The sequence below is a fragment of the Camelus bactrianus genome, chromosome 11, assembly GCF_048773025.1.
Source record: "Camelus bactrianus isolate YW-2024 breed Bactrian camel chromosome 11, ASM4877302v1, whole genome shotgun sequence".
In the NCBI taxonomy this organism is placed as follows: Eukaryota; Metazoa; Chordata; class Mammalia; order Artiodactyla; family Camelidae; genus Camelus; species Camelus bactrianus.
The window spans coordinates 72,061,148-72,076,669 of record NC_133549.1 but is presented as its reverse complement, the minus strand read 5'-3'; the positions used below and the strand labels follow the sequence as shown (position 1 = coordinate 72,076,669).

The 15,522-nt window shown below is 49.0% G+C and overlaps 1 protein-coding gene and 1 non-coding gene across 16 annotated transcripts in view; both read left to right on the top strand.

Moving 5' to 3' along the window:
• Window positions 1-15,522, top strand: part of KCNMA1 (potassium calcium-activated channel subfamily M alpha 1) — a 705,404-nt gene that overhangs the window by 26,826 nt on the left and 663,056 nt on the right. The gene's annotated exons all lie outside the window — the stretch shown is intronic.
• Window positions 6,347-6,419, top strand: TRNAT-GGU (transfer RNA threonine (anticodon GGU)). The gene has a single exon. It is a non-coding gene; the product is annotated as a tRNA-Thr (tRNA).

Here is a 15,522-nt window from a genome sequence, read left to right as displayed (position 1 = left end):
TTGTGCCAGGAGACACCGCTGCAGACTGTCCCAGCAGAAGCCGAACACTGCCCTGGAAGCCCATGTGCCGGTTGGATGGGGGCCACTTAGCAGAGGGCTGTCAGGCTGCCAAGTTCTGTCACCTGGCTGCTCCAGGGACAATGGAGGAAGAGGGAAGTGGGCAAAGCCCATGTTTAGAAGCAGACAGATGTGGCCTGAAGCCCAGTGCAGTCCTTTCCTACTTGTGTGACTTTTCAGAGTCTCAGTTTTCCCATCTGAAAGGTGGGACTCACACCCAACTTGCTGGGGGTGCTTTGGGGCTTAGGGAAGGTGCAGGGTGCCATTTACGGAGCCCTTCCAGCTGCAGTGGGGAGCCAGCTCTTTCCTGCATTCTCTGCTTGACCTCTTTCAAGGAGGGCCGCCAGTGCAGCCCCTGGCAGCTGGTAAGCGCTCAGTGAAGGGCCTTTTCTTCCAGGTGGCCTCAGACGACCTTGCAGTCCTGCGTCCCTGGGCTGCAGCTGGGCGGGGTATGGGGGAGGGAACATCCCTCTTCTGAAGGTGCTGGGGTGGCTGCTCTTGGGACTGCCTGTTTTATGGGTGTTCCCTTGTGCTCAGCCTCCAGGCTGTTTTACAGGCCACTGTATTTCTTGGAGCCACACCTCAGACGGGGCCAGCCCTTTGGGATGTCCCAGAGCCCTCCGCGTCACAGTGGCATGTGGTGGTGGCCGCCCTGAGCCGTCTGTGAGAGGAAGGGGCTTGGGGGAGGGCCAAGGCGGGGAGGCCGGGACCGGGATTTCCAGTGACCCTGAGGCCCTCGGAGAAGAGAGCCCGCCTCTGACGAGAGCCTCTGCTGGTCTGGAGGAAGGACTTCACAGCCGGGCTTCTGTGCTGTGACATCAGTCATCTCGACCTGAAGAGGAGAATTTGATAACTTTTAAAAACTAATAAATGCCCTGCCTGCTGATTGTTTTTTTAAAGAGGCTTATTTTATTTTATTGAATTTTTGTTTCATTTCCTATTTCTCTGTTCCTTACTGTCTTGACAAGAAAGGCTTTTTCTGGGCCCACTGTGGGTTTTACAGGAGGCAGTTTGGTGGAGGTGGTTAAACTTATGGGCTTAGCATCAGACAAATCTTGGTTCGAATCCTGTCCTCCCCACTCAACTGTTTTGACTGTCACCTGGCCTGGAGGAGCACTGTGAGCATTTCCTTCCCAGGGGCTGGTTAGAGTCAGCATCCTGCCCTGTATGGGGCAGCCCTGAACAAACAGGGGTCGCCCCACCCCCAGTGCTGGTAGTTTCCCTGGAGAGACGTTGTTAGTGGGTCCCCAATAACATCTGGCATCTTTTGCACACTTTTCTGAGTCACGCACTGTTGTAAGAGCTTCAGATTAACCTTGTGGTGTAGGAAGCATTACTGTCCTGTTCTTTTCTTTTTTCCCTTCCTTTTCCTTCCTTTCCCTTTTCTTTCCTTCCTTTCCCTTCTTCTTTCAGAGATGGAGAACTGTGGTTAAGTAACTTGTCCAAGGTCACCGGCTAGGGCGTGGTGGAGCTGGGGTTGGGACCCAGGCAGTCTGACGTGAGGTTGGCTCCCATGATCACCAAGCTAAATTGTTCTGAGTCCATTCTCTCTCTGGGAAACCAGGGTTCTGCATGAGTGTTAGGCAGCCCTGTGAGTGGGAGGGGTCTAGGGAAGGAGCAAGAGGTGGCACTTCCTGCTGTGTAATGGGAGGAGGTAGGTGTGAGCTCAGGCTTACATATTGCCCCAGCTGCCCCCTTCCCCACTTTTGACTCCTTTCCCTAAACAATGGCCAGGGTTGGGTGTCCAGTTGTTCAATGGCTCTGTATTCCTCTGCTCCCCTCTGCCCCCCACTAATGTAGATGCTCAGCTGACCACATGTTTGGTTCTCAAGTCCTGGACCACATCCTTGCAGTGGGACATCAGAAGGACATCTGTGCCAGCCTCATGACCAGTGGAAACATTTTCTCAGTCCTGGACTCCTTGCTGCCCACTTTGTGCTATAGACATCCATACTGAGATGCTGAGGTGGTGGAGAAAGGGAGGTGAGGCTGATCGAAGGAAGCCCAGAAGGAGGCTGGCCTTGCAGGGGCTCCTGAGAACCCTGGCAGCACAAATACCACGGCCTGTTGCTTTTATTTTTAGCAGTATGAGGGGGATGTGGGGATCCTGTTTTTCGCTCTGTCTTGCTAATGGGACCTCTAGCAATTTTTATGCCTGATTTGTTTTCCTCTGAAGTCTGTCATGCCTGCAGCCCCAAACCGTACATTTCCTTCGACACAGTTTGGAGGGACACGGATGATGGTATCAACTGTCAGGCTGGCAGTCTCCCTTTCTTCCAGCTCCAGCTTCTCCTAGGAGGAATGTGGCCATCTCTCTGGTTTCATATTCTCCCTACCCTGGGCTGGGGTACAAGCAGCCAGCTTTTCTACTAGATAAATGAATTTTCCCAGAGGTGTTTTCTGGGGCTCTTCTGAGAATGTTCCCATGCCCGCCTTGGTTGCTTAGAACCCTTGAGTCCATGCGAGGGATGAGGGCAGTTGCTTGGCAGGAGGGGCCGGCTGCAGGCTGGACAGATTTGAAGGACGGCATATGGGGTGCTGGGAGTTCCGAGGATATGATGACCTAGTGCAGTGGCAGGCTGTGAGGCTGGGGAGCCTTCCTAGCCTGGTACTCTCACTTTCCCCCTCTCCATCAGCACCATTAAAAAACAGCTTTATTGAGACATCCCTTATATACCATACAGTTTATTTATTTAAAATGTTTTCTGGTATATTTATAGAGCTGTGTAGCCATCACCACTCTCTAATTCCAGAATGTTTTTATCACCCCCCTAAAGAATCCCCATACCTCTGAGCAGTGGCTCCCCATTCCCTGCATTTCCTCAGCCTGACAGCTGCTGGATTGCTTTTGGTCTCTGTGATTTGCCCGTTCTGGCCATTTCATGTAAATGGAATCAGCGTGTGCCCTCTCTAATCTCCATGTCATGCTACGAGAATGAGCCTCTGTCCTTTTCTCTGACCACTTCTGTCTACAACAGACACGAGAGTCATCAGAACCTGAAAAGTTAGTACTATAGGGGAGTCTTTCTCTCCTAACCCAGGCTTTAGCGCTGTGGTGGAGATGGGAGATGCCATCAGACTTTGCTGTCAGCATTGGTGAGTTTCACGTGCCTTGCAAATTGGAATAAATTCAATGATTAATCAGGTAAATGGCCATTAAAAGTCATATCAATGTTTGCTGTGCACTTACTATTTTCTTAAATCTTGAACAAAGGAGTTTTCTTTGAAATCTCAGGGCTGGCCTCCAACTACAGGAGAAATTGCCACATTGAAACGTGTTTTCAACCTTACCAAGAAGAGGGAAAAAAAAAAAAAGGAGCAAAATGCAAGGTGTGGCAAGAAGTTAAGATTATACTCTTTTTGTTCTACTGGGCTATTTGGGGCAAAGAGGGCCAAGTTGAACAAACTGAAATCAGTATACAGCAAGTGGGGACAACTGGCAAGAAGTGTTCTCTAAAGGCCTCCCATTCCCTGGGAGAGAAAAGCTCCATTTTCAAGGCAATGCTGCTCATTAGGTTGCATTTCAGAGCTCTGCTTAGGAATAAATATGTCCTGGGAATCAAATGCTACTTGCACACTCAACTGAAAAGGGAAGATGTTGCTAAACATTTCCTTCTGTCAACAAAGTTCCCTTTATGGTCTCTCTGATCAGGTTCTGTATCTGGACCTGGAACGTGGTCATGGCAGTTTGATTCTCCAGTTACTCTGCAGCTCAGCCCTGGAGCAGCCCCTCCAAATCAATATGCATTTATATAGCCATGTCCACTTCCAGCAGAGCAAACAGTGCACTTAGGACAGGAAGGAGGGTGGATGCATACATACACACTGGGAAAAATGACTAGCTTGCCAAAGGCACCTCCCCTGGATCCTGCAACCTTTTCTTTGTTTCTGCCACAAATGCCCCCCCCCCCCCCCCCGATAGAGCAAGTGGCCTTGTTAAGGCTGGGATAAAGCATTCTGCTTCAGAACCCAGGCCCTGGAATTCAAGTTCCGGGGTTTGGAATTCCAGGTCTGTAACTTTGAGGCTGTATGACTGTGAGCAAATTACTTAAATCCTCTATGTCTTGGTTTCCTTATATATGAGGTATACAAAATAACAGAAATAACTTTCTAGACTGTTATGATAATAAAGCAAATATTCCACATAAAAGAAAATTTCAAAAGGCCCCTCCCACCACCTGGGATGGTGGAACGTACGAAGGATGGCCACGTTCTCAGCGCTCTTTAGTAAGGTGTAGTTTTAATGAGAAGCAAGGTTAGTTTCTTAGGTGGCATGGATCTTCTTGTATTCCTTACTGCATTCCTTACTGAGAACTCAGCACTGCCCGCGTGTAAACATTAGCCTGGTTGGGGCCATCTCCTTTGGCTCTTAGTCCAAATAGTTGGCTGCATCCCTTGACCAGCTTGATTTTGGCCATGTGTCCTTGAGGACCAAGACATTGCCTTGAGGTTCATGTGGTTTCTGGTTGAGGCCCTGGCAGTGGCCCTGATGCTTACCAGGGCCTGTGGGGAGGCGAGGCACCATGGTGATGACCTCAGACAATAAGTGGACCTTTGGAACTAGACTGTGGCCTCCAAAGGCAGGAGTTTGGTCATCCTGGGGCTGGTTGGAATGAGCTACAATAGATATTCAGGTTCCTAGATTATGAAAGAGCTGCAAATGTGTACTTCACAAGGATTTAACCATTATATGGTCCAAGTCTAAGGTGATGGCATTATTTGTGCTTGGTTGGCCAAATCATGTCTGATGGGCTGCCTCATTCACATCACCAAATAGTTATGGAATGCATATCACTCACTAACCAGCAGCACAAATTTGGCTCTGAATGTAGGTTTAATTGTAGCTCTGCTTTTTGATGAATTTTTTGAGATTGTCCTTTCTGTTCACCCGTGAGGCCTTGGGTGGGGTGGAGATCATGGTGGTCCCTGGTGTCTCAGCATATGAGTGTGTTGGTGCAGCCATTGGACCTTGGGCAGACCCTTCACACGTAAGCCTCCGTGACCCTCTCTGTCAGATCTTAGCCTCTCAGAGATGTGACGGTCAGATGAGATGTTTCTGAATATATTTCAGAATGGTGGTCAGACCCTCCTGTACGTGAAGGGTCAGGATAAAGTCTCTCCTTTGCTTCTGGATGAGAAAATTGCCTTTGCTCAGCGGAAGGTACCTTCGACCATCTCAGTCTGGGGAGAATCATTAAGTGCCCATTAGGGGCATGTCGTTGTGTTAGGCAGCTTAACAGGCAGTTTTGTGCCCTGTAGCAGGAGGCAGAGGGATGTAGTGGAGGGGTGCCAAGGCTGGAGCGGAGGCCCTCGGTGCATAGCTGGGCTGTGCTATGGGCTGGGCTTCGTCACTGGCTGACTCTTAACTTTGAGCAAAGGTGTGTGTGTGTGGATCGTAGTAACTTCTCTACGTATCCTAATACCTGAGAGGGCTGTTGTGAGGACTAAGTGAGGAAATGTGTATAAAGTGCTTGGAAATGCTTAATAAATCCTACTTCCTGCTCCTCCTTTTCCTTTGGGTTGGTCTGTTATCCTCATTTCACAGGTGAGGAGACCCCAGGCCACCCTTCATCTTGTGTAACGATATCATGGGGGGCATTCCAACTCTGTTTAAATACCCCTGGGAGTGGGGAGCTTACTCCCCCGCTGCCCTGAGGAATCCAGTTCCAGTTTGGAATAGCTTCACATGAATCTTGGAATATGCCGAGGAGGATGGGGAAGTGCTTACATCAAAGTGGTGAGATGTGTATCTTGAGAAGATAGTGTGGTCGGCCCACAGTCCAGGTGTGGGATGATTTTTCATGATGTAGGGATGGTTGGCAGTCCATGTTGTCTTGACTTGTTGTCCCCTTCATACAGGTGAAGGCCCGTGGCATTTTAGGGGGTGGTAAGCATTTGGGCTGGAGGTGGAGGAGATGAGCCTAGGGAGTTACAGGATTGAAGAGAGAAGGCGGCTGGCAGCGGGGCACTGGAGCTGAGGGAGGATGACGCCATTATGTGTAGGGTCATGGGCCTTGTCGCACTTGACCTTGAAAATCAGTGTGGGGCTGGGGTGTTCAGTGCTGTGCAATCCTCATTAAGACACAGTAAGGTGGGGGGACAACCATGTGATGATTTCTTTAATTGCTGAAAAAGCATTCAGTATAATCCAGTTGGCACTTCATTGCAGGCTCGGCACATAAGGGAACTTTCTTAATTTGATGACAGATAGCTACGTGAATCTATAGCCAGTGTGGGTATTCTTGGTAGATAAACATGGGACACATTCCCTTCAAGTAAAGACAGGAATGGGGGTTATGGCTCAGTGGTAGAGCATGTGCTTGGTATGCACGAGGAACTGGGTTCAATCCCCAGCACCTCCGTTAAAAAAAAAGAACAAGACGGCAATGCCTGCAGTTACAGTGCAGCTTGTTCAACATTGAACTGCAGTTCCGAGCTGGTGCAGTAAGACAGGAGGAAGACGAGAGAGACACAAGCCATGGACAGGAGGGAAGAAAAGTGTCATTATTTGCTGGTGAGCTGATCATCTGGCTAAAGGAAATCCTAGACTCTGCATCTGTAAATGATTAGAAGCAATGAAGTTCAGCCAGGTGACCAAAGGTCAAGTTTGAAAATGCTTGGCTTTCTAATAGACTGACAGCAAATAACTGGAGAACAAAGTGGAGGAAACCAGGGTTCGGTGTAGTGAGGGGTTTTGAAATATCCACACGGCATCCACGGTGGTGCTTGTCTCCTGACTTGTATGTGCACAGCACGATAAAGGACGCATAACTTTATTTTGTCTTTGCAGAGGAGGAACCTGTTAGGCTCAGAGAGGTTAACAGTGACCTTGCCCAAGGTTGCTCCATGCATGGGAGGCAGAGCTGGGACCTGGCCTCCCAGATGGTTCAGTGCTCCTTTGCGCTGCTCCCCACCACCTTCTTCAGACCTCACCATCTCTGCCAGTTGGTTGCATGCACCAGAGGCAGAGCTCGGTGGGAGTGATGGCCCAGAGCGTTTCTGGTCGATTAGAATGTGCTCTCTGATTTCTTTTATAAGCTTGTCCTTCTTAGTACGCTTATATACTTATGCGGGAGATGCTGAGTGAGATTAGCTTCTGCGGGCGCCTGGCCTGGGATGTGAGGAGGGACGAGAGAGGTTAGTGGTTGTTGGGCGTGGTCCAGGGTCCCTCTCCATTTTGGCTTGCCCAACCCCCGCTACTTCCTCTTAGTCTGATTTACATCTTTGCTTTTTTGTTTTATTAAATGCCTCTTCCACAACTCTGACAATAACATACGTTCACTGCTGCTGGTGGAATCACAACATGGGAGATAAGGCAGTCTTCTTTATTCTCCTCTGACAGCTTTCTTCTGCTGCACATCTCTTCTTCAGTTTCACTGACAGGTGGTAAGCCTTGTATAAATTCTCCCAGTCATTTCTCCAGGTGCAAACAGATTTTCCAGTCATTCAGTGGGAATTTACAGGTGCTGTGCTAGATGCTGGGGATGCTGCCGTGAGCAAGAGACAGAAATCCCTGTCTTCATGGAGTTTATAGTCTAGAAGGGAGAAATATCTAATAGTGAAGCATCTAAAGTGCCAGCCAATGGTAAGTTCTATGGAGAAGAATAAAGCTGGAAAAAGCTCTGCACCCTTACCCTCCTTGTAATTTTGAATGAAGAAGTCAGGGTAGAATTTACTGAGAAGGCAGGTTTTGTACAGAGACCTAAAGGATTGTGTGGGGGACATGGAGATCTCTTGGGCGGAACATTGAGGCTGAGGGTAAGTGCAAAGGCCCTGTGGCAGGATTGTACCTGGTAATGCACTCTGTCCACTGGAGCAGAGTATGTGATGTGAAAAGAGGTAGGAAATGAAGTTGTGGGGCGGGTGGGGAAGGGAAGAATTAGAGGAGGGAAGATTGTGCAGGGCCTTGTGGGCAAAAAGAGCATCTTACTTTACTATTTTCCCTAACAACTTGCTTTTCTAATTTAATAATGCATCGCAGACATCCCTCCAGGTCCACAGATAAAGATCTTATTTTTAAAAACAATTGCCAAATATTCATGTAATGATCGATTCAGCTGTTCCCTTAAAAAATTGTTTTTTTTTACTAATTTTTATAATCATTTTAAATTTTATTTATCTTACTTTTTATTGAGGTATAATTGGTTTACAATATTAGATTAGATTCAAGTGTACAGCATAGTGATTCAAAATTTTTTTGCTCCATTTTATGCTCCATTTAAAGTTACTATAAAACATTGGCTACATTCCCTGTACTGTGCAATATATCCTTGTAGTTTACTTATTTTATGCAGAGTAGTTTATACCTCTTAATCCTCTACCCCTATCATGCCCCTTCCTGCTTCCCTTGCCCCACTGTCTGCCGTGCTCTCTCTCTCTCTCTCTCTTTTTAATGGAGGCACTGGGAATTGAACCCAGGACCTCGTGCATGCTAAGCACACACTCTACCACTGAGCTACACCCTCTCTGCTGCTGTTCTCTTTTGATGGACTTTCAGGTTGTTGTTTCTTTCCCCACTAGGGCAGTGCTGGAAAAAATATTCTTGTACGTGTTGCCTTCCACTCTGGTGCTTTTATTCTACAAGTTGGAATGTGGGATTTCTAGGTCGGGGGGGCACGTGTATATTTAATTTTAATAGTTAGTGTTAGATTTCTCTCCAGAAAGGTCATAGCTGCTTTCTATGATAGAACTGCCCCTAAGTCTCAGATGGCTCACTTTGTACGCAAATTGCTAAATAGCTACTCTGAAAAGAGGGGAAATCACACCTACCAAAAAAACAAAAAAAAAGGGACAGCTCCGGCATCCTTCCTCCGGTGGGAAGGTGTGTGGCCTTTTGGAGTGTGCTGCTGGGAACAGTATCGATTGCTCTTTTTTGAGCTTGCGTTTGATGGTTGTGACATCAAGAGAGCCAAGAAGGTAAAAACACAGCTGTCGCTGTGTTGTTTGCTTTACGGCTCATTTTCCATATGCTGAAAGTAAGCGCGACAGCAGGGAGCAGCAGGGACCCAGATTCACACCTTGTCGGATACGGAGCATCTCAAGGATAAGGCCTGCCCCTCACATCCCGCCTGTGTGCCCTGTGCCCCTGTGCGTGCTGGTGGAGTGGTGGTGGTGGGCGTGTGCTCGCTTGGCCCTCCTCTCCTCCCCACCACGGTGTTCCCAGAACGATCTTGTAAACTTTGAAGTCCTCTCTTCACCTGTTTAATAGCCGTATGTTCTCGGGTGATTTGTACTCTTGGACACTTAGGCTGTTCCCTATCTGTCACAATTCAAACAATGAATCATCGTGTGTGTGTCTTTTGGCACATGTGTGAGAATATCTATTGGGGAGGTTTCTGGAAGCAGAACCACTGAATCAAGAGGGATTTGCCACTTATGTGTTGATAGATACTACGAAATCGACTTCCCTCTGGAGAGGGACCAGTGTCCCCATCCACAGGCGGTGCAAGAGAGTGCCTTCTCCCCCGACCCTCTGCAACACAGCGGCCTGAAACACGTTTTGACTTTTGCCAATCTGATGGGGAGACTGTCCCCATTACCGTTTCATCTCAGGAGTAAGGGCATACATTTCATCAGGCGGTCAAGAGCTGTTTCTGTTTTTTGTTTGTGAACCAGATATTTTTCAGATCCTTTGCCCTTTTAATTTTCCTGGTGGATTATGAGTCCTGTCTGTGGCCTCTTCCAGCACGGTCTGTCCATGTCATGAGGACATTTGACACTGTGATTAGATAACCTAATCTGTCTGACTAGTTAGAGGTCGATCCACATTGTCTGTATTGTCAGGAGTGAAAATCTAGGTGTTGGAGAAAAGGAAGTGCGTCTCAGTGACAAACTCGATCACGGCTGCATTTGGACAAGTGTATCGTACTGGTTGTTCCTTGAATAGCTTAGATGTAGCCGTAACAGGGAACTGTTAGACCCCGGAGTCCATCAGCCCCGGAACTTCTTTTCTGTGGTCTCGTTTTTCTCCCACCACAGGTTTGAGGAAATATGAGGAAACTTGGCTGTTTGCTACTGTAATATGTTTCTCTATTTGTTTGAATTTACAATTAATTCCATTGCGAGAATTTTCAAAGCAGTGACTCTATGGGGTCACTCTGCTAATACAGGCAGCTTAACTGTATCGTAAATGACCTCCAACTTCAGTAACTTAACACAATCAGAGGGCATCTCTCACCCCCATGATATTTATTATTAACACACCCATGTGGGTATTCCTGATGGGGCAACCCCTCAGATGTCTGACCAAGGATCCAGGCTCCTTCTGTCCATGGCTCTGCCCTTTCCAGGTCCCCAGAAGACTGCTCTGGGTCCCTAGCTGCCAGAGGGGAAAAGAGAGAAAGGCATTGTGTGTGGGAAGGTTTCATGGGTCAGACACTCTGCCGATACGCCGCTGGCCAGAACTCAGTCTTATGTCCCGTCTAACTGGAGGGAGGCTGGGCGGTGGAGGCCAGCATGTGCCCCAGGTGATGGGTCCTGACCCCAGGTGCCTGGTGTGCCGTGATCTCTTGAGTGCCATGTGAGACTTGTAAGTTTCCCGTGTCTTCTCAAGTGTGATCTCACTCCGTTCTTGGGCAACTCTGTAAAGGAGAGGTGAGATGAATGCTTTCAACCACTATTTGGAGCTAAGGAGGCTGAGGCCCAGGGAGGTCAGTATCCTACACAAGGTGAGGCAGTCAGGTGTGGACACAAGGTGCAGGGAGAGTGGGCTTGAGAACAAAGCTCTCACCTGAGCGGCCCTTTCTGATGTGACACAGAGCAGTCACCCACTCCGGGCGTGCCTGGGCCAACTTCCGTGCAGGGAGAATGGGGCTGTTTGGTAAGGGGATAGTGGAGACTGGCCTGAGTGCATCCTCTTCCCTGGTGTCTCTTACCCTTAGGACATACCAGCCACGAGGGTGACAGCACTGCTACCAGGAGGAAGGCTTGGCCAGGATGTCCCACGTAGGACAGAACCACAGTAGACGTGGCCTGCAGGGGAGCTGTTTCTTTCATCATTTGCCTGGGACGGTAGCATTGAGATTGGGGCTTTCTTCTTCACATTCCCATTTCCCTCTATTTAATTATTTTGAAACATCTGATGCTGCAGTGAGAGCAACATGTGAGCTGTGATATCACATCTGTTCTATTTCGAGCAGCTGGGAAACGTGGGATGAGGCTGTCGCCTCCCCTCTGGGTCAGGACTGTGTCTCCAAGAACCCACTGGGTGGACTGAGCCAAGCGGCTCTGGGCACACTTTGGTTGCTTTCTTCTCCAAGGTGGATGCCTCGGTTTCCTTGGAGGGTGAATGCCTTGAAGTAACCTGGTCGAAGCCTAGAGAGGCAGAATCGTAGGTGGATGCATGGATTGTCGAGGTAGCAAAGACAGCACCAAACTCCATAAAGAATTGAGGCATCAAGAGGCTGATGCTCAGGGCTTGGCACGCTCACTCCTTGTGGAATGGCCGCTGAACCTGGCTTTCTCATCTGTGCAAAAGAAATAACATCTTTCCCATCACTCTCACTGGGTTCTTATGAGGAACACATAAGATGAGGTGCACAAAAGTGCTTTGTAAAAGGAAAAGCACGCTGCATTATAAGGTATTATATTAAGAGTAACAACAATCATTTGCAATGGTGGTGATTCATTTGGGGTCGGAGCTCTCATCACAGCCACCGTTACTGCTCCACAGTGTACTTCAAAGCTGCAATTACCATGTGCAATTTCATTTGATGCTTAATGATCATGGAATGTTAGTCCTGGAAAGAATCTTGGGGATTAACTAACCCAGCCCCATCACTTTGTATGTGGTGGAACATACGTGGAGGGGAGGGACTTGTCTGAGGTCCCTGGAGCCTGAACTTCAGCCTCTCAGTGCAGCAGAGTGGGCTGTTCTGCTTTTTTGGGGTTATGGGTGCCTTGTGCTTTCCGAAGAGGCTAGAAACCAGGAGCTCTGGGTGGGACAGTTATCCTTAGTCATTAGGTGGAGTCGCTGCTCTGACTCACGTCTGCTTGCTCAAACCGACCCCACTCGGAGCCCCACTGCTTGAGGTTCTGGGCAAATTTGGACAGTGCTCAGAGGAGAAGCTCAGAAGCTCAGAGGGTTGGGCACAAGCTCCAAGAAAGAAGGGAGTAGGAACTGAAGTGTTTTGCCAGCAAGGAAAGGAGACCAGGGGAATTCCAGAACAGGGAAGGCAGAGGTGCCCCTGCTTCTGACCTTTGTCCTTGCCAGACCCTACCCCCCTTGTGACTCTGACTGTTGTCAGGGCAGGGGGCGCGGCGCTAGCCACCAGGGCACACTCAAGAAGGCATAGCTGCAGGACTGGGAGGCCCCCTCTGGAGAGAAGACTGAGGGGCAGCCAGTGGTGCTTTAAATATTCAGAGGACAGTCAGGCTTACTCTAGATAGAAGAATAAGGACCAGTGGGAGGAAGTTCTGGCAAAACTGACTCTGGTCTTATATTCCTTATTCTTTCACAAACCCCCCTGGTTGACCCCTTTGCTGCCTCCAGGTCTTGTCTAGGGAACCCCTCTATTTCAGCATGCGACTTGCACCCCCTACACTTTGACCTCTCTTTCTGGACTGGATGCACCATCCAAAATGTACTGAAAAACTGCAGATTAGTACCAAGAGCTCCTGTCCACCCTTTACCCGGCTCCCCCTGACGTTCACATCTTAGTAACCATCAAATGGAACAAGGCTTGAACCCAAGCGTTGACTGTTGGTATAGTGCTACTCACTAAACCACAGGCCTCCTTTGAACGTCACCGGTTTTTCCACTCACGCCTTTTTTCCTCTGCAGGTTCCAACCCAGGATCCCACTTTGCCTCTCCCTGTCACATCTCCTTAGTCTCCTCCAATCCGTGGCATGACTTCGTCTCTTGTGGCTTGACATTTGTGAAGAGCCTTGCTTGGTTATTTTTGTAGAATGTTCCCCAGTTTGGGTTTGCCTGGTGTCTTCTTATGGTTATATGTATTGATTTTATTTACTTTTTTTGTGTCTCTCCCTGAACTGGATTGTCGTCTCCCCTAGAACAAGCAACCTGATGTGTCTGGTTTGCTGATGGACCCCACCCTGCAGTGGGATGCCTGGCACACTTGCTCCATCGCTATTTGCTGAGTGATGGATGCAGTGGTGAAATCCCAGCGTTAGCAGAGCACCCGACCTGGAGGGAGAGCAGCCCAGAGCAGCTGGGTACCAGCAGAGCCTTGATAGGCGGCTGAGCTGGGTGGTCCCTGAGGCTTCTTCCAACATTCACGTTCTGTGGTTTTATAGCTTGATGATGATACATGAGCTCAAGTTCATTAAATTCCATGGGTGTTAGCTGAACATGTCCTAGCTGTGGAACCCTGTGCTGGGCATCTAGGACCCAAGCTCTGAAGTGACTTTGTGTTCACTGTGGTCCAGGAGCCCAGGGAAATGCATGAGAAGGGCCAGTGGCCATACTGTGGACAGCTAGTGGTCTAGAGTGAGGACTCTCCATCGCTGGTTCCTGAACCCCAGCCTACTTCAGAGTTAAAACACAGATTGCTGGGTCTCACCTGTAGGGTTTCTGATTCACTTGGTCTGGGGTGGGGTGCTGAGAACTTGCATTTCCAGCAAGTTCCCAGGTGATGCTGCTGCTGCTGCTCCAGGGACTCCACTTTGAGAACCACTGCCCTAGATGATCAGAGGAGAAATAGGCCACTGCCGATGCACAGGAACTAGGAAGGCTTCATGGAGGAGGAGGTCGGGCTTGAGTTGGGTGGGATTTACACCGGTGGGTGTGGGGTTGGTCACATGTGCAATCTGCCAATGCCTTTTGCCTGCTTTTGCCCTGTTGGCCTCTGGCCTCACTGCAGCGTTTTCTGGCTTCTTGGTACCTTGAGCAGTCTTGGCCAGGGGAGTCTGAGCCCCCAGAAGAGGAGACTGACTAAGCCTTTGACAGGAGTTGACCTTGGCTGACTCAGATGGAGTCACTCCGAGGCCTGGATGTGGCCCGTACCACACAGGCTGTCTGGATGTGTTTATTTGCCTGGGCCTTGCCCACTGCCTGCTGGCACTGTTGGAGGTGTTACTGTTGGGCTGCGTGGCTCTATTTCTGTTTTCCCGTCTGGCACCAGCTCAGCGGGGGCAGATGAGGTGTGCGGCCTCCACCCTTGCTTTCTTCTTGGCCCCATGTCCTTCTTGAGGCCGGCACTTGGTCAGGTAGAACATTTCAGTCTCACTAGAGTATCTGCTGTGGAAACAGATGAGTTCTTTTCCGGAGAGAGAAATTCTGGAGGAGGAGGAAAGCCTTTAGGGAGATGAATAATTAAATTATGTTTGGACTTAACACACAGTGATGGTCGGAATGTTTATGTGTGTGTGTGTGTGTTTGTGTGTTTAAACTTTCAGAGTCATTTAAGAATTTAATTCTTTTAAGCAACATTCAAAAATTGATGTCAGAGGTGAGGGGAGGCACCAGGAAGCTTGAGAGACACCATGCTGCTTGTGTAGTTGGAAGACTCGGGGCAGGAAGGCAGCATGTCATCCGAGTCACAGAACCACAGTTGGGACAAGAGGGACTTATTGGTGCTTCTGGTTCAACCCATCATTTTAACCAAGCTCTCAAAAGGCTAGCTCTGCTCAGATGTCACCTCTCAACTATCCCTGGGCAGACCAAATGACTCTTTCCTCCGTGCACCAAAGTTGCTCTATTTATAACAGACCTCTCTTATTTTGTAAGTGGTCATGTATGGGATCAGAGATCAGCAAATTACAGGCTACAGGTCCAATCTGGCCCACTGTCTGTTTTTGTAAATAAAGTTTTATTGAGACATAATTGTGCCCATCAGTTTATTGGCCTTGGCTGCTTTTGCTCTACAGTGGCAGAGGTGAGTAGTTGCTACAGAGACCCGGCAGCCTGCACAGCCCAAAATATTGACCATCCGGCCCTTTATGGGCAAAGTTTGCCAGTTCTGGCACTAGGAAGCGGGCTCCCGGAAGGCAGGCATGGAGTTTCATTTATCTCTGCATCTTCCATTCCTCGTGCATACTAGGTGCTCAATAAATGTATGTTGATGAGGCTCCAAAGGCAATGGGTCACTTGGTCAAAAGTTGAGTGTGCAGGGCTGGAGCCACCACCTGGCTGTCCTGGCTTCCCCAGGGTTCACCCCATGGTTGGACCACTCTGTGACCCAGTTTTCTCTCTGTAGCAAGAAGAGAATATTGTCTGCCTTGCTGAGTTCATTGATTTCGGTGAGAATAGATACTAAAGATCCTCAAAGTCCTACTAGAACTGCAGGGCTAACTCCCGGTCTTCCTGGTGACTCTGACCTAGCTCAGCATGGGACGTCTCTTTATGAAACTCTTGTTCCCTTGGCACCTCCCTCTCCGTGTCTCCCTTTTGCCTACAGGCTAAAGTACACACGGGGGCTTCATTCATGACCCTCCTTATTTTGCCCTGACCTACCTGTCTTGATCTGTTACTCCTCCAGTGCCACCTGCTATGTCCAGGATTTTCT